Below are 22,520 nucleotides of genomic sequence, written 5' to 3' on the forward strand. Positions count from 1 at the left end.
AATGTTCTCTCACAGGGACCTTGCAGCGTACTTCCCCAAAGTACAATTTTGCTCATTGACGTTCATAAAAAAAGACATTATACCTGCCATTTGAACTGTTACCATTCAGCATTCTTCTCCTTGCCCTTCTACTCCTTGTCCTGACAAAAATTACCTATCATCATTTTTACAAGGAATAAAAGGAAGACAAAACTAGCAAATTTAGGAGACAAAGGTGCCCATATCTTAGAGAGGACTTTGCTGCATCATCCACAAAGTGGCTCCAGAGGAGAAATGAAGAAGGAGGAAAAAATTGCCAGAAACAAGGAAGTATAAGGAGGCTCCCAGCTGGCCTCTGTGTGTGCATGTGGACCCAGGATGCAGTCATAAAATACTCAAGATTACAGATAACTTCCTGGGACCTGGCTTGGCGATGGGTACTTTTAAGAAAATGGGTGTCAGGGGAGAAGCAGAGAAGGTATAGAGGAGTAATTGCTTTTCTTTTCTTTCCTTTTGGTTTTGTTTTGGGGACACACCTGGCTGTGCTCAGGGCTTATTCCTGGCACTGCACTCAGGGATCACTCTTGGAGGGGTTTGGAGGGCCATATGGCATCTGGGAATTGAATTCAGGGTTGAAGGTATGTGGGCTATACAGTCACTCCAGCCCCAGAAACTATATATATATATGTATATATATTCTTTTTGGGTCACACTCAGCGATGCTCAGGGGTTACTCCTGGCTTTGCACTCAGGAATTACTCTTGGCGTGCTGATCCGGGGACCATATGGGATGCTGGGAATCAAACCTGGGTTGACTGCATGCAAGGTAAACGCCCCCTACCACTGGGTTGGCCGCGTGCAAGGCAAATGCGCGACCCACTGCACTATCACTCCAGCCCCCAAAATATATATTTTTAAAGCTAACTTTTATATAGTACAACAAGTCAACTTTTCAGGGCCAGAGAGATGGTATGGGGTAAAGGTGCTTGTCTTGCATACAACTTATCCAGATTTGATCCCCTCAAACACAGAGCTAAGAGTAGCCCCCAAACACCACTGAATGTGGTCCCCAGAAACAAAAACAAAAACAAACCCCACAAAGTCAATTGTCATTTTAAGATAATTTTGAAAATTAATAGTATATTTTTCAAAAGTGTTAAGTGTTTGAACTAAAATGATGAATTCGGCTAAAACAGAACTTCTAAGCAAATTTAAACAGGTAAATCTGAGTTAGCAGTACTTCAGTAGATAGAGTCAATTCAGAAACTTTCAAAACACCAGTATGTATATGTATAATAACAAAATTGGATTATTATGTGGACAAAATTATTCATTAAAAAGGCAGAGAGTTATCTAAGCAGGAATTATAAGCACAGGTGTCTTCAAAGACCAGATGAATTAAACAACTTGCCACAATGTATAAGATGAAGTCAATGGTAGAGACCCTGTGACAAGGAAAGACTGTGTGATTGGTGGTAGAAATGTGAAGTGGTACAGCCTTTATGGAAAATAGTAGGAAAACTTATTTAAAATACAAAAGACAGGATTGGGGAGATAGCTCAAATGGCTGGATTGTGTGCCTTGTATACTCAAAGGTAGCTTCAATCTCCAGTACTGAATGAAAACTTTTTTGTTTACTTTTTTTGGGGGGGTCACACCCAGCAATGTTCAGGGGTTACTTCTGGCTCTGAATTCAGGAATTACTCCTGGCGGTGTTCTGGGAATCATATATGGATGACGGGTATCGAACCCAGGTCAGCCGCATGCAAGGCAAACGCCATACCTGCTGTACTATCACTCTGACCCCGAAAAAATCCTTTAATATTCTATAATGTGTGTGTGTTTATGAGAGAGACAGAGACAGAAACAGAGAGAGACAAAGAGAGACACTGAGAGACACAAAGAGACAGAGACAGAGATGAAGGAACAGAGAGACAGAAAGTGTACATGGTGAGAAGAGAGAGATTTATTGATTATAAAAATATTTCCAGCCACAAGATACATAACCTAAAGCAAACCTACTAAATTAGTAGCCACCAGTACTCCAGAAATTTTATAAAGTTAAGGTATCACTTTTATTATTTGAAAATGTAAATCACAAATTTTTCTGATATCAAATAACAAAGCAAGTTTTATGAATGAATGCTAAAAGTCTATTATTTTCATACGTACTACTGATTTTAACATGGTATAAATCAGTTTTTCTACTACTTATTTTGGCCATGGTTTTATTCCAACCTTGTTTCCTTTCTGCAGCACCCAGTCCTACTAGTTGACCCACTAGTCTTAAGCTATGTCCCACATTAATGCAATTTCACCCATGGCCCCTTTAGAATATCCTGGGGGCCCACAATGGAGTCATATGGTTCCAAGTTGAGAAATGTTTATATAAATTATAGATGTATGCTATTAAATTAAGAAAGTAAAATAGATTACTTTTATTAGTTTATAAAATATATTTGATAAGTAGATTCTTTCCATTGTGAAGTCATGGACAAAAAATCAAAGTGTAAAAGGAAGTTCTGACATTCAGTCAGTACATGTTAGTATATTATGACCTAATCTATTTTGGTTAGTCAGTTCCCTGTCCTCATTATAAGAGATCAAATATTTTACTGGTCGTTAGATATGCTAAACAACATCCCATTCAAAAGCATCCTTTATGAAAAAATATAGAAAAGCAGTAATCTTTCCATGCATATGTAATTTAACACCAAATCCTTAATCACAATGATGTTATAATATTATTTATACATTTCTCTTAGAACATAACTTAGGGCTATTTTATTACTCTCCTGTATTCTTCCCTTAATGTTAGATGATTCTGTAAGATCAAGCTAGCTATCTACCCAGAAGATTTTAGAAGTGCTCTAAGTACTAAGATAAAATAAATTAATATCAAATTCTTATTTAACTTTGTCCTCTGAAATATGTCCCTTTGGAAGTCATTCTTTTGAGAAAATACTAAGGTCATAGTTTACTGCATATTCACTGAGAACAGAAGCCATGTAAATCTTTTCATTTTTACTGTGCTCTATATATGTAGGAATACCACTCAGCTGTAAGAAGAGATGAAGTTATGCAATTTGCTTCTATGTGGGTGAATCTAGAAAGTATCATGCTGAGTGAAGTCAGTCAAAAGGAGGATAGACTGAGAATTATCTAGTTCATAAGTGGAATTTAAAGAAACATAGTTGGGATATCACAAATGAGCAAAGGCAACAAAAACTGGTCTTCAGTAGAGACTTATCCCAGGGGAGGAATAGGGGATTAGAATAATGAGAGATGCAGGAACAATCATGGAGGAAAGTGGACCAAAGATGAAGGTGTGGTGATGAATGTGTTGTGGTTGTGGATGAAGCCCTATCGTTAACAATGTTGTAACCACACTGCCTAAAACAAAGACCTTTTTTAAAAAGTCATACAAATACTGGAAAGGAAACAAAAAAATTTTCAGATTAAAAAAAAAATTCAAAGAAAAAAATTTTAAATTACTTTAAATATACATGAATTGTCCTAGTCGTGGTTAAATGTTCATGCATGCAGTAAGAACAACCCATTCCACCCATTCCACCCCTAATCTAAAGGCTAAAATACACATGAAACTCCTGCTATGATGTGTCACTGTGTGCAAAGCATACTCAAAGCTAATATTCGAATGCTCACTATTACTGCTAGTCACCTCATTTAGTCATCAGGCTACACATAGGAAAGGAATAAGTGCTTTGTTAAAAATAAAAATTTCTCTTTGTCCTTCTGATTTGAGTTAGTTGCCAAATCCTATTTGCTTATTTTGTTTTGGCTATTTGCCTTTAGTTGCTTGAGATGTCTTTTTTTTGTGAACTCCTGAAATACTGTAAGATTTTGTTCGGATTTTTAAAAACTTAAGGTCAACTTAATTTGGTAAGTGTATTTGCATTAGGAAAGCTCCAGAACCATGATAACTTGCTTTGTCTATTTGTCACCTCATCTGAGTGACTGTCCTGGGTGACTGGGGTCTCCAGCTTCTCCAAACTTTCAATGCCCTGCCTGAGAGCAATCTTCTTCAAAAAAAAAAAAAAAAAACTAAGACCTTACAATCAGGATTCACTAAACAGTAACCAACTCTGAAAAAAGTAAATAACAGAACAGAGGTGACTAAGTCCCCTAAAGTCGATATTCTAATATAAATATAAGCCAAATTTTAGCTTAGAGTTGTGATGTATTTAAAGAAACATATAAACACATTAATAAAACCTTTAACTATAGAATATAGCGCTAGCTAATATTCTTTATATATTTTGTTAATAGAAAATTTACAGACTAGTATATAAGACAGACAGCACTAAACTCATATACCTTCATGTGTTTAGGATGACTCAGAAAAGTATGAGTGAATGAAATCTACTGTAAGATAAAAATGCTACAAACAACATTTAATTGCCAACATTAAGAAATATGTTTAAAAAAATGATTCCTTTTTATGGTATTTTAAACTTTGTCAAGAAAATTTTAATTGGTTTACTTACAGTTGTTATAATTTTGAATTGTTGAAACATTTTGACTTGCATTAATGCTTTATGTACTCACATTTATATTAAAATAAAAATGGAAATACATGAGCCACTTATACATGATTTCTGACCCCAATTATTATTTCTACATGAAATCAAATACTTTAGTGACTTTTGATCCAAATGGGGAATGTGGACGTGGAGAGAGAGGAATCTAATGTTCATAACTACCAACAACAGGAAAAAGAGAAAAAATAAAACAACCTTTTTTAAAAAAAAATAATGAGGGCTGGAGAGATAGCACAGCGGGTAGGGCATTTGCCTTGCACGTGGCCGACCCGGGTTCAACTCCCAGCATCCCATATGGTCCTATGGGCACCGCCAGGAGTAACTCCTGAGTACAGAGCCAGGAGTAACCCCTGTGCATCACCAGGTGTGACCCAAAAAGCAAAAAAAAAAAATGAAATGTTTCTCATCATTGTGGAATTTTAAGCACACTCTCTGCTTATGCTGCATGCACACAAGTCATGTTCTGATATACAATTTTGATATAATTATGTACTGGAATAATTGTATCCTTTAGCATGGATAGTACAGGTTGGTGTCTATGAGGAGGCCACTCAGATAAGCCTCACTTGCCTTTTGCAAAGCACCAATACTAGCCTAAATACATATCTATTTTGAAGTACTGAACATTTTCTCAAACTAAACATCGGAAGGGCAGTTTGTGAATCAGAAGTCAGCAGACTTCTGATAATACTTCATTCCAGACTGCCACAGAAATGTGACTGTAAAGGTAAGGCTTCTCGACCCTTCCAAAAGAAGGTGAACTTTCACAAACAACTTTTGTGCCGGTTGCTTCTGAACTACACCAGAGTGTTTGTGGGTTTCTGCTTTATAAGAGCTGCGTAGAAACATTTTCTTGCTTACTCCCCTGTTCCTTTAGAGCTAGATTTTGAATACCTTTATAGTTTTTAATACAAGTACAAGGAAGCAACATTATGACCTGGTAAATTACAATCCAATCAAGTTATTGTGTTATGAATTGGTAGCAATATCATCCAAAAGATTATGCCCCTGAATTAATCTGGGTGCTTAAAAAGAATAATGAAAGGCCAAAGAGTTAGTACAGTGGTCAGGGCTCTTGCTTTGCACACAGTCAAATCACATTCAACTTCCCCAGCCCCACCCCATATGGTCCCTTTGATGTCGGTGGGCCCCACGGGTGACTTATGTGAAGTGGGGAGGAGAAAGATGGTCACTTTCTCCCCACCGCCTCTGCCACCCAGGACCCAGGGTTACTCCGACATCACCTTGAGCACTGTCAGGAGTGATTCCTGAGCAAAAAGGAAAGGAATAAGCCCTGAGCACCACCAGGTGTGGGCCCAAAACAAAAACAAAGCAAAAAAGACAAGATATTGTGATCGGATTTTCATAAATTCACTCAGTAAGATTGCTGTCATCTTTTTCAGGCAGGGAGAGTGGGTTCTCCCCAGCAGTGCCCTGGAGCCTTGGGACCACTCCCTGTGATATGTGGCAGTGAGGGTCTGATGGTTTGGTGCTCCAGACAGGAGATATATAGATATATATTATGCTGCTTGTGCCAGGAGGGCTGGAGACCAAATTGCAGTTCTTTGGGGATTACTGGTGCTGGAGATAGAACTGAATCTCCACATAACAGACATAATCTCTAGACTTTTGAGCCATCACCCCAGGCACCTCAGGTCTTCATTTAAATATAGAATTGGATCTCTTTATACATTCATTTAGTACACTCATCTTATGGAATAATTTCAGTGGTCCTGGGGGTCTTAGACAACTTTAGGAGATGCTAAATCTATAGCACTGGTGGTTCAATGCTCCACTAAGTAGTGCTCAGAGCTAGCAGAGTTACCTCCCTTGGTGCACTGGGGTCCATGTGATGCAGGAGATCAAGTGCAAAGTCTTTTGACGTCTTTTGTGCACTTGACCATTCAAGCTATCTCCTAGGCCTCACCTTAATTATTTTTGAATTCAAGTTCAGAGAGAATACTCTGTGTACAGTGGGCTACTGGGATAAAAGCATCTATCACAGGGCCAAGTTGAAGCTACAAAGCATGTGTGGTCACATCAAGATGTGTGTATGTTTTAAAAAGGACCTTTGTGGACGTGTTAAAATACTATTTTGGTATATATGCAAGATGCTTATATATACATATATATATATATATATATGTGTGTGTGTATATGTATATATACATATATAACAAGCATTAAAGAATATACATATACCAAGTGTTAAAAAACAATGAATTTAGGAGACTATCTGCAAAATTATCTGTTGTCTCAAATGTAAGACAACTTTCTGAATTACATGGGCATGAAAGAATAGAAGAAGGCATAAAAGAGGATTTTAAGCATTCCAGCCCCAGGTTTAGTCAGAGCAGTTCTGCTTTTAACTGCTTTACATTGTGTTCCTAGTCCTACCACATGGTTTTCTTGAACTGTAAACTTTGGAAGTAACAGGTCTACAAAGAGGGAAAGAATTAGCACACATTGTGCTAAGAATAATAGGCTATTAAGCCCCTCAATAGCAAAATGTCAAGCCACTAATACATTTCAAAGTTTCTTCAAATGTGCCTCCTTTTGGGAGGGAAGAAGTCTGAATAGTAACAACTCACTTTAAGCATAAACACAAAGAAATCAGTATCAGTGCAACCAGTTTTCAAAAGATTCCTAATTCTGGTTTTGTCTAGAGTTCTTCTTGAATAGTTTTCTTCACTTGAGAACTATTATCTTACACAGACACATGCACACACAGACACACACACACACATACACACAATGTAATTTTGTTGTTGTTGTTGTTGTTACTTTTTCTGTGGGGTCTCAGAGATAATATACAGGTTAAGGTACTTTCCTTGCCTGCAGGTGAAGTTCAATCACTAGCACCACATAAAGTCTCCCAAGCATCACCAGAAGTGACCCTTGAGCACAGAGTGAGGATTAGCCCCTGAGGAAAACAGTGCATAACAAAAGCCAAAAGAATTTTTGAAAGTTACTTGATTAAGGGGGGGTGGGGTGAGGGAATATTGGGAGGGTGAGGAGACTCTGGGACAGTGGTGGAGGGAAGCAGACAGTCTGGTGGAGAGTGTGGTACTGGGATGTTTTACGCACATAACCCTACTGCTAACAGAATTCAAATCACAGCATCTTTAAAATGTCATTTGATTAATACAGTATATAAGAATGTGTCCAAGAATACATGTAAAGGTCACAATACATGTTGTTTTACTGTTATAACTTTGGAAAAATAAGTGATATCATCCATAAATAATGAAAAGTAACTTTGTCAAAGTGGGTTGTTCTCATTAAAATTCAGTAGTGATTTTTTGAAGTTAGTTCATTGAAGTCTTTTGAGTACAAAAGCTGGATTTTATATTTAGGTAAAAAAATACTCATAGTTTATATATGTTAGTATGTACATAGTGTGTGTATATATGTGTGTGTGTGTGTTTATATATATTCATTGTGTGTTGTACGCATGAGAGATGAAGTAGAAATGAGAAATGAATTAAAATTGTAGAGAAAATTTAGAAAGAACTGTCCTTAAAAATCATAAGGCTCGGGACATTTTACCATTAATTTTCTGATTTTTCAGGATAGGGTTGCCTTATGTAAATTGACACAGAAAATAAGACAAATTCATTCTATAAATCTAGCTAACCTCATAAAATACTTATAGAGTATAAAAAAGAATCGAAGCTGAGAGGAAGGGGAAAAGAGGAGGAAATGGAAAATCAGAGAGGGAAGAATTTAAATCTCACTTATTAATACTAACATAAATGTCCTAATTCAGTTATTAAATTGAGTTCATCAGTGGATCTAAAATCAATGTTTCTCAACCAAATATGATATATTCCAGGAATATAGCAATAGTTCAATAAACGGTTATAAAATAGTATCAAAAATCAAAGTCTTGATAAAAGAGAAAATACAGTGCAGTATATTCTAAATCTTTGAATATTCAGCAATTTTCTGAAATTTCTAAGTAAGCTATGAATAGAAGTAAAAATTTCTTAACTGAATGAAGGATATCTGTCAGAAATGGCTATCAAATATCATATTGATATTAAGGTGCCGCTTGTAAGGCGAACGCCCTACTGCTGTGCTATTTGGGGTAGCACAGCGGTAGGGCATTCGCCTTACAAGCGGCCAACATGGCCGACCCGAGTTTGATTCCTCTGCCCCTCTCGGAGAGCCCGGCAAGCTACCGAGAGTATTCGATATGCCAGACACAGTAACAACAAAGTCTCCAATGGAAACGTTACTGGGCCCGCTCGAGCAAATCGACGATCAATGGGAGGGCCTTTACCTTTTACCTTTATTAAAGTGCATTTCTGTTATTGTGAGAAAGAGGACAGAAATGATCATAATTCTCATTAACACACTGCCATATTCCATATTACAGATAAAAGGTAAGAATTTTATAAAGAATAAAGCAAATGGCAAGAAAGATTTTTGATAATGTGGTTGTATAACTAGAATAGCTAAGACAATCTATTGAAGGACAAATTTGGTAAGGTAGTTTTATTATCAATTAAAATATATTAAGTATATAGCAATATAATAAATTGGCTTTGCTTGTTTTCTTGTTCATTTGAAAAACATATAGAACATGTACTTATACTAATCTAACAGAGAAAGTATGCAAGGCTTTTCAAGAAGAATTTTAAAATAATAGTGAAATAATGTTCATTGAGAAAATTTTAAGTATCAAAGTTTTATGAGTTAGAACTTTACAGTTTAACAGAATAGGTTAATAAAAATTGTATTAACAATATATTGTAAAATGAAAAAAGAATTCCAAAATATATCTATGCTATTTGAAAATTTAAGCTCATCAAGTTATTTGTCTTATTATAAAAAGAATAAATCGTTTAAAAATGGCAGAAATGGGAAAAATACGTCATTTATTACAATATAATAAATTTTAGATGGTTTATATTGTTAACTATAAAAGTAAGGCAAAACATATTACAATACACAGTAACCTTCCCCCAAACACAGAAACTAATAGGTAAAGGTAAAGGCCCTCCCGTTGATCGTCGATTTGCTCGAGCGGGCCCAGTAACGTCTCCATTGGAGACTTTGTTGTTACTGTGTCTGGCATATCGAATACTCTCGGTAGCTTGCCGGGCTCTCCGAGAGGGGCGGAGGAATCGAACTCGGGTCGGCCATGTTGGCCGCTTGTAAGGCGAACGCCCTACCCGCTGTGCTATCGCTCCAGCCCACAGAAACTAATAGATTCCAAAAATTATTTGTATACACAGTTACTAAAATCTAATAGAAACTTAGAGCAAAGCATTTTCATATGAAGGCTATGAACATATAATTTATGGAAGAAATAAAAACTTACTCTACAGATGCATTTTATTTAATTATTTGTTTGGTTTAGGGGTCCCATCCTGTAGTGCTCACCAGTCATTCCTTGCCATGCTCTGGAGACCATATAGTCAGTGCCAGAGATTGAACCGAGGTATAGAATAAAAGTGACTATATTCAAGACAAGTGCTTTACCTCCTGTATTAGCTCCCTGACCCAGAAATACTTTTATAGATGCAGAAAAGTAACACGAGAAACTTTCCTGTGGCATTTTTGTAGTTGTTAAAAATTTGAGTTTTAAATGTATACTAATTGAGTAGTAGCTAAATGATTTATGATAAATAAATGTAAAAGAACTGATGTGCCCATTGAAAAATACAAAATAAATATTTGCATGATGGCAAAAACCATTACACTAGCATGCGACAGGGATAAATGGAAACGTTACTGGCGCCCACTTCAGCAAATAGATGAGTAACAGGAAGTCAAGTGATCAAGTGACAAAAACCTTTAAAATAAAGAACAGATAGTAGAAAATATAAATAAAATTCTCACATTTTTGCTTTTCTTAAGGAAAGACTGCATATTTATATTGTATAAAACATATATTAACATTAAAAACTAGGAACATATATATCAACCTACAAAAAATGCTTCCCTCTGGAGAAGAAATTGTAAGCAAAAGTAAACAAGAACAAAGGAAGACTTTCAAATTTTGTTTTACGAATTATTTAAACCTTTTCAATAACTATATATATATAATTTTATTTACTTTAAGAGTTCAAATAATTTGCAGTGTATATTTTAAAGGACAATAAGATTTTATTTATAATTTGATCATATGATTTTATAGATCTTCATATTTCTATTTTTGTACAATGAGGATTATTTGTCTATCTACTAGACAGTTGGAGTCTATTTGCAGGCCAGTGTATTCTTTTTCTTAATTGAATTTTTTTTTTTGGTACACACACAGTGATGTTCAGGAGTTACTCTTAGCTCTGCACTCAGGAGTGACCCTGGTGATGTTCAAGGGACCATACTGGATGGCAGGTATTGAACCTGGGTCAGTCTCATGCAAGGCAAACACCCTACCCACTGAATTATCATCGTTTTATACCTTAATGGAATTTTAGCAGTTATCTTCTACCTAATTTATTTGTTAATCATTTATTCTATCTACCCTCCCTCACAAGATACATGCTGTTTCATTTCAAAATATGCATCTTATAACAAATTCAGTATAAGCAAGAAAACATCCACCTCTACTGTGCTAATTTATAACCCCGAGTTACTCCTAGTAACTTTCTTTCTCAGCTTTTAGCTCAGCTTTTATTGAATCTACCCAATGGCTATAGCCAGGATTTCCCCCACAAAATTGGAAAGAAATTACTGTGGGGTTATTAGAAAATGGCTTCTTAGAAATCAACAACTTATTTGGGACTGGAATTTTGTACAATACTTGGAACAATAAAACACCCATATGAGATCTGGGTTATTTTCCCACCTGGCTTTTGAATAGAATCCAGACTCAGTCTGCCATTTGAGAGCCTACAAATTCCTGTAATCTATGATTTCATGTTGTACCACATCCTGGTCACACTAACTTTCCTTCTAACCCTCCTCCAGAGAACAATTCCTCTTTAAGGCTTTTCCACTTACTCTTCCTTCTGTCTCAAACACTACTTCCCACCCCCATCAATCTATCAATTCTCTCTCTCTCTCTCTCTCTCTCTCTCTCTCTCTCTCTCTCTCTCTCTCTCTCTCTCTCTCTCTCTCTCTCTCTCTCTGCTTCCCCCGCCCCATTCTTCTCAATGTCTGCTTTCTGTATTTGTTTCTCTGTTCACTCCCACTCCACTCTAAGCTCAATATTACCTACAAAAAAAGTTTCCAACTCTTAGGTTTTAACCAAGCCTGTCTGAACCACGAGGAACTGCTTTGGGGAAAGTTTTAACCATGGAATTCCCTTCAGTCTGCCCACCACCATATTAGAGAACTGGTGACTTAGAGAACTGTGACTCCTGTAGGGGACCTTTGACAATAAGAAATTAAACAGACAGGAGCCAGCACAAAGCAACTGTTAGTAAATTCCTTACTATATCCATTTTTTGTTTCAGTCTAGGAAAATGTGTGTGTTTGTGTGTCTATGAGAGAGATGACTACAGATAAACAATAAGGTAACTTTGAATATGTGAAATTCACACCACCATGCTGAGACCACTCTCCGCACACCTGAAGGTACCGGCAGAGGGACAAAGCCACGTGGGTTCCGGGGCCGAGATCTCCAAGCCTACTCGGATTGGAGTCGAGCATCCTCCACCCAGATCCTCCAAATTCCAGTAGGAGGGGGTCACACCCACCAACTGGCCCCCTGGCACCGTGTAATCCCATCAGCGGCCAAGACTCAGAGACTATAAAAACCAGATCTCGGAGGGAGAACAGTGCAGTCTCCTGCCCCCGTGCCTGGCTGTTCCTCGCCGTGGCCCCTTGGAGGAAGCGGGTTGAGCTTTCCTCCCTGCCCCGACCAGGTCTCCAGCAGCCGACGGCCTCCAGGACCAGACACCACCATGCTGAGACCACTCTCCGCACACCTGAAGGTACCAGCAGAGGGACAAAGTCACGTGGGTTCCAGGGCCGAGATCTCCAAGCCTACTCAGATTGGAGTCGAGCATCTTCCACCCAGATCCTCCAAATTCCAGTAGGCGGGGGTCACACCCACCAACTGGCCCCCTGGCGCCGTGTAATCCCATCAGCGGCCAAGACTCAGAGACTATAAAAACCAGATCTCGGACATTTTATTATGACATCTCATTCCTACTTTGACAAACTGGCAGGCTCCCAAATGTAACCTGCCCACACGGCAGAGTCTGGCAAACTCCCTGTGTCGTACCCAATATGCCAAATACCAGTAACAATGATGGGTCTCATAAAGAGCCTTGAATATAATCTCAGGACTAGGATGAAGGAGACGTTACTGGGGCCTGCTCGAGGCAATCGACGAGTAACAGGATGATCTGTGATCTGTGATCTGTGATTTCTGTTCCAGTCTATTTACAATTTTAGAAAACTTCACTATTTCTTTGAATTCAAATTTGATATAAGAAATAATAAATTGTGTAACAGTTACTTCTATGCACCTATAACCCAACACAAAGCCTAGCAATTGGTGTAAATATATAGTTTTTAGTCATTAAAATAATAAAGTTAATGAGCCAAAACAAAGTATAAAACAAACTATAAAGCAAAGCTCCCAGAAGAGAGCAATGCAGAATCTCCTGTCCCCACTCCAGGCTGTCTTCACTGGGCCACTCGGAGGGTGGCGGGTTGAGTCTCCCTCCCCACCCCAAGCAAAATCCTTGCAGCCAAAACCTCCAGAACCTAGCCACAGCCATGCTCACTCTCCACATCCTCAGAAAAGCCTCACGCATGAAGGAACCGACAGAGGAACCCAAGTATGCGGGACCCATGACTGAGATCTCCAAGCCTGCTGAATTGTTTTCCCCCAAGGATGTGAAAGTCTTATCACTGTGAAATAAGGTCTTTGCTAAACTGCTAAAATAAGATAAAGAGAGTGTACCCAATTCTGAATGACTGGTATTCTTGTAAGAAGAAAACACTGCAATGTTGGAGATAATGATATATAGAAAGAACACAGTATGACTGTGGAGGCAGGTTTGAGGTTATAAGCTTTGTAATTATAAGCCAATTAGCATCAAGGATCAATGGACAACTTCCACCTCACCCCCTAGAGCTAGGAAGAGGCAAAACAGAAATCGCCACAGTCTCAGAGAAAATAGGACCCGAAGATTCCTTGATTTTAGTTTTTAGAGCTGTAAGAAAAAAAAAACTCTTAATCATTGTAAACCAAGTTTGTGATTTGTTATGAAAGTCCATTCCCATGAAATCCATTCTTCCTAGAAATATTATGACAATAATGAAAGTGCAATGTCCTTCAATATTATGAGCAGGTGATTATTCAATACCTCCAAGACTTACATATTGACTCAAAACACAGTAGAAGTTCTTTGAAATAACTATAAAATTTTATATATAAATACATGACAAGGAATTATGGTGATCTTAAAAACACTGACACCTTTTCTTTAGCCAACATTCTATTTTATGTATAAACTGGAGTAAAGGTAGGGGTCATTGTGAAATGAATAATTTAATCTGAGCGTGTTGGACAGCTGACTGGCAGAGTTCCCAAAATAGAAGCCTGGGGAAATGGCCATGCAGTGCGGACACTTAATTTCCAAAAGCAGTCAGCTAACACTGCACCTTCCTCACCAGTGGAAAAGTACAGTAACAAGTACTTTACCCAATAATGGGGTTCTTACTAGCATTCACCAGAGAACAGTCTATTTTTTAGGTAATGATAATATTTTATCCTTAGGAATTATTGTTCATAACTAGTAATATTTTTTATTAAAGCAGTATTTTTCTAAAATAATAAAAATAAAAAATAAGATACTCCCTCCGAACATGGTTTATTAAGCACCTCTGTTTTGACCTCAGTAACCAGCCTGGCCACCCGTCTAGGCTCACCTATGCATCTGTCAGGACAGGCAACCACTGAGCCCTGCTGAAGAGTCCCATCCTTATCTGTAATTTCCACTCCTGCTATTCAAAGGCTCTGTAAAAATTGCATCAAAAAATGCAACAAACTTTAGGATCCTTCACATAATTTATATAGCATCTTCCTTTACACCGTTTCTGATTTCCAGTGTTGAGAAAATCTACTGATGGTCTAATGTATACTCTTTACATCTCTGATAGTAAAAGAGTAGACTGTCACAATAAAACTGGTGAAAGAGGGGTTCTAGTACAGCTGGAAGGGCATTTGCCTTACATATGACTGACTTTGGTTCATTCCAAGCATCCCGTATGATTTTCCAAGATTGCCAGGAATGATCCCTAAGCACCGAGTCAGGAATAAGCCATAAGAACCATAAGACCCAAACAAAATGAAAAACAAAATTATGAGAAGATTAAGTAAAATACATTAGCATTTTTCTCTTTTCTACATCTTATTTCCTTCCCTACCTTGACCACCTACCAGTGCTGTCACTGTCACTATCCTCCCATTGTTCATCAATTTGCTTGAGCGGGCCCAGTAACGTCTCCATTGTGAGACGCATTGTTACTGTGTTTGGCATATCAAATACTTCACAGTTAGCTTGCCAGGCTTTGCCGTGTGGGCGAGATACTCTTGGTAGCTTGCTGGGCTCTCCAAGAAGGGCGCATGAATCGCAGAGGAATCAAACTTGCCCTGGCCGGCCTGCTGCGCTCAAAGGCAAATGACCTACCGCTATGCTATCGCTCCAGCCCACCTACCAGCGCTAGACTCTGATAATGTCAGAGTCAGTCTAGGAAATGTTTCCACATATACCCAAGGCAAGAATAAAGGTCACATCAAAATGAGAATTAAAACTAATGATATATGGGATGGAAATGAATTTTAAGACTTTTCAATCAAATAAAAATAAGATGATTTAAAAAATTTCCCAGAGAAGGCTAGAATTTGAAATGCAGCCAACCTTTTATTCCTCTTACATCACATTCTAAAGACCATTCTGATCCAACTATAAATGTATTCCCTGTAGTAATGGTGATGCTGCTGAAACCAAAGAATGCTGTCACTTTAGATACAGAACTTTAGGATCATTCACATAATGTATATAGCATCCTTCCTTAAACAAATTTTTCATAGTTGTAAATCCTAATGTGTTTAGGAAAGGATTAAGTGCAACTAGTTTAGCTTGAACTCTTTTGCTCTTGGGGAAGCTTCTTAATTCATCCGAGCGCCAGTGTCTTCAATTATGAAACAATAATTATGCTACATTTCACTAAAACATTTGCAATTGTATTTAGGATTAGTGATAACTTAATAATAATCATTTCCTAAAATCAAATGATTTGACTACTTTGGACAATTGTGTTCACTAAGTACACATGGTTCTGTATCATTTCTTCCATTTTTCACAACATTATATTCACCTGGACTTACCTACTTTCCCTCTGTCTATGAAAACCCTATTTTCCTAGATCCAATTTAAAAATGATATCCTTCATGAAACCTTATTTGCTGTTCCCAAGAATATATGAGTATCTCCTCTACAGATGAACAAATGCATGCCTTGGAGAATCTCTTTGATAAACTATATTTTCCCTTTTTTACTCACATTAGATGTATCAATATTTTCCCCAATGAGTGGTGATTTCACTTCACCCACTTCTATCTCAAAACAGAGTTCTTTGCTCATTCATCATTGTATCCCTCTAGCGCTTAGAAAAGTGACTTTCTTACAAGAACTGCTCAGTAAGCATTTGATGAATACATCCACAATCTGCCCAAAGCAGTGACAGTTGATTTATTCTCTCAGTCAGTAGTTTATAATTTTGGGCAATGTAGAAATTTGATTAGTAGATTGTTCTATAGATCCAAATGGTTAAATACACCTTGTGTTCACTGGATTGTTTACTTACAATTAGTATAAAAATGATCTGATAGTTTAGAAGGAAAATCCAATACAATAATAATATGCACTGCGTACTTTGATAAACTCCCATCAATTTACTATTAATTTACGATTTTTCGAGAAAATTTTACCCATAGATTAAGAAGGATCCTAATTTTAGGACTATTAAGTTTGAAGACAACATTCATGAGATTTGAAGTATTAAGGTTCTGTCTTCAATGCATCCCCATCTGTGCACCACGGTAAACCACAGGATCAGGTTATATCATGAAAAGTGTAAGACTCACCCAGTCATTCTGCAGAGCAGAATGCAGCTTCCTAACTCATTAGTCTCAGTCTTCTGTGTCTCTACATGATTGGACTTCATTTTCTGTCACTTCTGTCCCTAGAAACTAACATCTTTCTGTGACTTGCTGCATCTTAGCCCAGTCACAATGCAATAACACAGTACAATAGCCAACAATGGGCTCTCTGTATACAGTGACTCAAATTTACATATTTCAACAAGTCCTACCCCCAATTTAAGTTTACACTTAGCCTGGCATTCAAAAATCATCCATACTCTAATACCTATTTTCCACTTGTTAACTTTTAATCTAAATAAATACTTTCACTTCTCCAAGATGCAATAGACTTCTTGCTGAAAATATACCTAGTATTTTCATATTTCTGTGTATTTTTTAAAATTTATATTTTTTCATTATGTTTAGGTGGCAGAGTTATGATTATGTTCAAGATTCTAGTACTGATGCTCAGAAATACTGCCACTTTCTGCCTCCAAGGTGACCATGACCCTCCCCCACTCCTATGTCCACACTGCTCCAATGTTCCATTATTTTTTGATTGACAGTTATGGTTTGAGTACATACTGCTACTTCCCTTACCACCACTCTTGTGCTCGAGACCATTCACTTATGCTCCCCTGTAGCTCATTTGCTCCCCACCCCTCACTACCTAGCACTCTCAGGCAAGTATTGTAGTACTTGAGATGTTTTATTTGTCTTTTGGGGCCACACCCCATAGTGGAGTTATGTTAGCAATTACTATTTCTCATACCCTTTACTTGTTTCTCCTTATACCACAGATGAGTAATAGCATTCTGTATTTTTCCTTCTGACCCTCGCCTATTTCACCCCACCTGATAGTCTCCTATTCTATCCAAATTGTTGCAAACTCTTGACTATTACTTAATTATTTTCTGGTGAAAACATAGTATTTTATGTTGTGTATGTGTAACAAAATTTCTTTATCCACTCATCTGTTGTTGGAGAATCTGTGTCTGTGTTTAAATGTTTCTGTTCAGGCAGAGCTCATATGCAACCTCCTGTGTGAAACTTTTTCCCCATGACAACAACCAGAATATGTTTTTTTATTTTTTTTGCTTTTATTTTAATGAATCACCATGAGATACAGTTACAGACTTAGAAATTGTCATGATTGCTTTTCAGTCATAAAATATTCAAGTACCCATCCCTCCACCAGTGCCCATTCTCCATCACCAATATTCCCAATATCCCTCCCACCACCCTTGCCACCCCCTGCCTCTGTGGCAGGCACATTCCCTCTTACTCTCTTTCTCCTTTTAGGTTGCAATACAGGTACTAAGCAGCATCATGTTTGGTTCATAGTCTACTTTCAGCAGACATCTACTATCCCAAGCGAGCCCTCCAACCATCATTTACTTAGGGGTCCTTCTCTATCCCAGCTGCCTTTTCCCCCAGCACGTGAAACCGGCTTTCAAGCTGTGGAGCGATGATCCTCCTGGCCCTTATCTCTACTATCCTTAGGTGTTGGTCTCCTGTTGTGTTACTTTATATTCCACAAATGCAGTCATTCTATGTCTGTCCCTCTCTTTCTGACTCATTTTACTTAGCATGATACTCTCCATGTCTATCTACTTATATGCAAATTTCATGATTTCATCTTTTCTAACAGCTGCATAGTATTTCATTGTGTAGATTATCAAAGTTTCTTTAAACAGTCATCTCTTCTGGGGAACTCGGGTGTTTTCCAGATTCTGGCTATTGTAAATAGTACTATAATAAACACACTAGTGCAGATGTCATTTCTACTGCAATTTTTTGCATCTCTGGGATATATTCCCAGAAGTGATATTGCTGGGTCAAATGGCAGCTCAATTTCTAGTTTTTTGAGAAACATCCAATTGTTTTCCAAAAAAGAGCCAGAATATGTTATGGTTACTATTAATTCTGTATAAGATTTAGTATCTGCAATCACATATCACCTCTGACATAAATTGCAATCATTTGTTTGGTCATTCCACTATGATGACAGGTATAACTTTATATATATATGTATATATTTTAGTATGCATGTATTTATGTGTATACATTTATAATCCTCAGACTTAAATAACTTATTGGTATAGTAAAAATTGAATGAATGTATGTTAAATTAATAAATAAGTTTTGGGAGCATAAAAAATGGTTGATTCTATGCTGCATACAGATTTCTAAGATGACATGGAGAGATTAGGAAAGATACAAAATGGTGAAATAAAATTTTCACTCCAAGCTATTTATTTCACATGCTCATTTGCTGAGATACTCAAGTGTGGAAGAGGGACACTGGGCATGTTTAAGGGATACAATAGGAGGTAAATTAGGCATTGCTCCTGACCTATTAGATCAAGTGAAACAAACACAAAGTGAAAGTAATGAAAAGGTGAATATTCTGAGAGTGTGTTGGCAGGGCTAGAGTGTATGCAATCTCTAAAATAGACTTGAGATAGCTATGTCACAAAAAAAGATATCATCACCATGTCACAGAGAAGAGAGAAAAAAAAAGGATACAACGTTACAGGATGAAAGAAGGAAGCATTTTATGTCTTTTCTGCTGGTATTAAACTATCTGAAACAGAATTCAAGGACCACCCTGTTCCATAAGGCTACAGAAGAATAAAAATGAAGTCTGCATAGGAAATGTATCTGGAGATAGATAGTAATTATTGGCCAGGACTGATTAAAATTCTTACTAAAATCTCAAAGAAGCACAGTGATCACGACTAAGCAACGAAAGGAAAGCATAATAAGTGCTTCCCGGAGCACGTGTGAAGTAAGGAACAAAGACAAGAAAATATATTACTGGCATCAATCCACAAGCTAAGAAACTGAATGAAGAAGCCAGATTGCATCGATCTGTCGCTCCTATCTATGATATCATATTCAGTGCCACAATCAGTGTGTAGAACAGCACTTGCTCTCCCCGGGAGCCAGATTGTTAATATTCTCTGGTCTTCCTTGGGCTGCTGTCATCTTCCTAAATAATAGCTATTGTAAGGGCAGAGTTTTATTTGTTTGTGTCATATTTTGCCTCTGCTATTGAAAGGACAGAGTATATTTGTTTGTGTCATTTATTTTGTCTCCCTCCTAAAAACTGGTAAAAAACATCACTTTTGTACACATGACACATGGATACATCATCAGAGAGGGAATATTTCCTTCCTTTATACTCCAGAAAGTAGCCCCAAAGTTATAATTCCAGAACCAGGTTATTTTGGTGAGGCTAGTGACACCTAATTCCTCTTTCCTCACCTATACGACTTAGAGAATCAATTAACTAGTCATACTTTAGATTAGATTTCTAAAATGAGATGATTTTGATAGGGTCTTTCTAATATACAGGTATAACATAGACAATGGTATTTATTACAGTTCATTTTTATTTGCTTTTTAGTTACTGCTAGCTTGTGACTTTATTTTGCTTAATGCCTCTGGATTTTTTAAAGAAAAATATACTCTTACATATTTATTTTCAATAAATAATAAAAATAATAAATAATCCCTAGGTGAATACCATCATTATCACTCTCCACTTTTACTAGTTGTTGTATTCTTTGTTTAATGTACTGCCTTTGGGAACATAGGTCACTGTCCCAAGCAAGTAAAAAAACAAACAAACATCTAAATCTGAGCTCTCCAGGAAAAATATAGGATCTGTGTGAAGTACTGGGTTTGTTTAGGGACACAATCAGAAGTAAACTGAGTTATGCTGTGTTTTCCAGTGAACCACCTGGGTTTTGAGTCAATTTCCTGTTTCTTATACTTTTGCAACCTAATTTCCCTCAGGGGCATACCCATGTCTAGGAACCTTTGGACTACATGGAACTCTGAAGATCATCTATCCTTTCTCAATAAATCCTCAGGCACTCTTTGTCATTCTGAAAGCCAGTCAGTTAATTATTTACTTGATTTTGTTGGCTCTGGAAGGACTTAAAGAGAAGAATACAATCCTAAATCATTTTGCCTAAGTACAGGTCATCTATCCCTTTTGTAATTATCTTTCTTTTCTTCCTGCCCTTTTGCCAAAACTATAATAATAATTTTAAAGAAGCAAAAAATTGGCATTACAAAGCAAATTTATGAAAACAAAGTTTGTGTTTTTTTAAGGAGCTCAGACTAAGAGAAAACCAGTGCACTCCCTAGAAGAAATTGTATTTGCACTAATTTTTCTATTTTCCTCTTTTACTTACAGCCTGTGTTTGAACACTGCTATGAATAAGCAAGACCTGAGACTCAGCAGTGAATCCCAGAAGACAGCAGCTCACTGGAGATTTCTCTGGACATTATGCCAAGCCGATTTCACTGGGGTTCCTCAGATGGAGTGGGTGTCCCTCCTCTACCCACTCCAGATGAATCCCCAGTGGCCACAAACTTCCAAAAGAAAAAGTCAGGCTCAGGGGAACAGGAACTAAACACTCCAGGCCACTTGGAGGCAGCAGGAAGGTTCGACCCTTCCCTTCTCCCACCCCCTCAGGGTCCTGGCTGTTAAGACCACAAACTGCCTCTGGGTCATATTTAAGGGCATCACTAGTCTTGATCCAGAGATTCACAGATGAATCTCAAAATGGATTAGCTCCCTATAGAGATGTCTTCGGACCCCAGTCATTTACAATTTTAGAATTCCAGGATCATACGGCTGCTTTTCACGGCCGCTTGACCTCTCATGATATTCATAATATCACTGTCACTGTCACTGTCCTCCCATTGTTCATCGATTTGCTCGAGCGGGCCCAGTAACGTCTCCATCGTGAGACGTTGTTTTTACTGTGTTTGGCATATCAAATATATCACGGGTAGTTTGCCAATTATCTAGCACCTGTCTGCGGCAGACAAGCTTGAGCAATAGTGGGAAAATTAGAAATAGGTGGGAAGGTGTAATGGTGGTGGGATTGGTGTTGAAATATTGAATGTAATCAATTAATGTGAACAATCTTATGAAAATAAAATTTTAAATTAAAAAAAAGAATAAGCAAGACCCAGTGGGCTTTGCAATGGAAAGGTAAAAGAGATAAGACTTGAACTCACATGCCAAATAATCAGTGGAATAACATATCTCTAAGTACACCTAAATGTTTGGTATTTAGTGTCTGTATTTGATGCTGTATTTAGTGTCTTACCAGAAGTAATCCCATGCACTAGGTACATTTTCTTTTGTTATGTATTTTTGATAGATGAGCAACTATCATAAAGTTTGAGCTGAGGTCCTTAAAAATTACCAACAAAATATCATCCTTTTAGTGATACAGACATTTTGACACAGATAAGAAAGATTGTCATGGAGATAGTTCAGGTGGGTAGGAGTAACAGTGGAGTAAAGCACAGGCCGCTTTCCCAAACCAAAGTTCTTTCTGCCCAACTCTACTGGAAAATCAGCATAAGAGTCCGGCCTTCTTTTTTCTCTTTTTTATGTCTTTCCTACTAAATCCTGCCTACCAAGCTTTCATTCCTATGATCTTGCAGCTAATCACTGAGATTCCTGCATGTCATATTAAAAAGCTAACTTTTTAATAATTTGCCATAATGGTATCAAAAGTTACAGCTCTCTGCTTTGTGACTTCTCTATTCCTCCTAGAAAAAATAATTCTTTGTTGCTATTTTCTGACTCAAGACCAAATTCTCATACATATTTCTCTTTTTGCTCTTTTCCTATCCCATGTGCTACAGATCAGATTGCTATGATTTCTGAAGCCTGACACAAGAATCGTTTAGTACTCAATCCTGCTGCCTACTGCCTGTCATCCATCCATCAATTCAAAAATGAATATGTAAGGATGTATTTCACAGTCTTGGCAGGACAAATTTTTTAAAGACTCTGACTGATTTACAACACTTTACAAAATTGCTAGAAATAAACTCTTACCAAAAAAAAAAAAAGAAAAACCCTTTATTACTAAAACAAA

The 22,520-nt window shown here is 37.4% G+C and overlaps 1 protein-coding gene across 1 annotated transcript in view; it reads right to left on the bottom strand.

Annotated features, from left to right (window-relative positions):
* Positions 1–22,520, bottom strand: part of CYTIP (cytohesin 1 interacting protein) — a 94,883-nt gene that overhangs the window by 32,413 nt on the left and 39,950 nt on the right. The window lies entirely within an intron of this gene.

Source organism: Sorex fumeus, unplaced genomic scaffold, assembly GCF_029834395.1.
Source record: "Sorex fumeus unplaced genomic scaffold, SorFum_2.1 ptg000009l, whole genome shotgun sequence".
NCBI lineage: Eukaryota > Metazoa > Chordata > Mammalia > Eulipotyphla > Soricidae > Sorex > Sorex fumeus.